Raw genomic sequence first — 746 nt, forward strand, 5'->3', positions numbered from 1 at the left:
GTGAAACCCTGTCTCTACTAAAAATACAAAAATTAGCCGGGTGTGGTGGCACGTGCCTGTAATCCCAGCTACTCGGGAGGCTGAGGCAGGAGAATTGCTTGAACCCTGGAGGGAGAGGTTGCAGTGAGCCGAGATCACACCACTGCACTCCAGCCTGGTGACAGAGCAAGACTCCGTCTAAAAAAAAATACAAAAAAGAAAGAAAATTCAGAGATTTGAAGCAAAAAATCTATAGATTGCTTAAACATTTTTATGATATTTTAGAGACAGAATTATCCTTCTACTTTTAACTAAGTGGAATGAATGTATTTATTTGAACATGGCTCTTGATATTTTTATTGGTTTTGCTTCTTTGAAATTTCAGAAAACTTTAGTGTTGAAGTTTTCAATTTGTTAAAATTTACTTTTAACTTACTTTTAACACCTTTCTTATGAACAATTTACCTGACAATAGGACTGTTCTAATATTTTAAAAATATTTTTTCATATTTAAAAGTTTTATTTGCTGATTTGGAAATCTAAAATTTTTAGAAACTGAAGGGAAAGAAAACTAGCCACAATTATCAAAAGTAATATGATTGATTGACAGAATATAGTCGTGTATTATCTAAACAGAAATCATACTGATGTACCTGTTGATCTATTAGAAAAAATACTTTCTTTTTTTTTTTTTTTGTTTTTTTTTGAGACAGAGTCTCGCTCTGTCGCCCAGGCTGGAGTGCAGTGGCCACATCTCAGCTCACCGC

This window comes from Mandrillus leucophaeus, unplaced genomic scaffold (assembly GCF_000951045.1).
Source record: "Mandrillus leucophaeus isolate KB7577 unplaced genomic scaffold, Mleu.le_1.0 Scaffold863, whole genome shotgun sequence".
In the NCBI taxonomy this organism is placed as follows: domain Eukaryota; kingdom Metazoa; phylum Chordata; class Mammalia; order Primates; family Cercopithecidae; genus Mandrillus; species Mandrillus leucophaeus.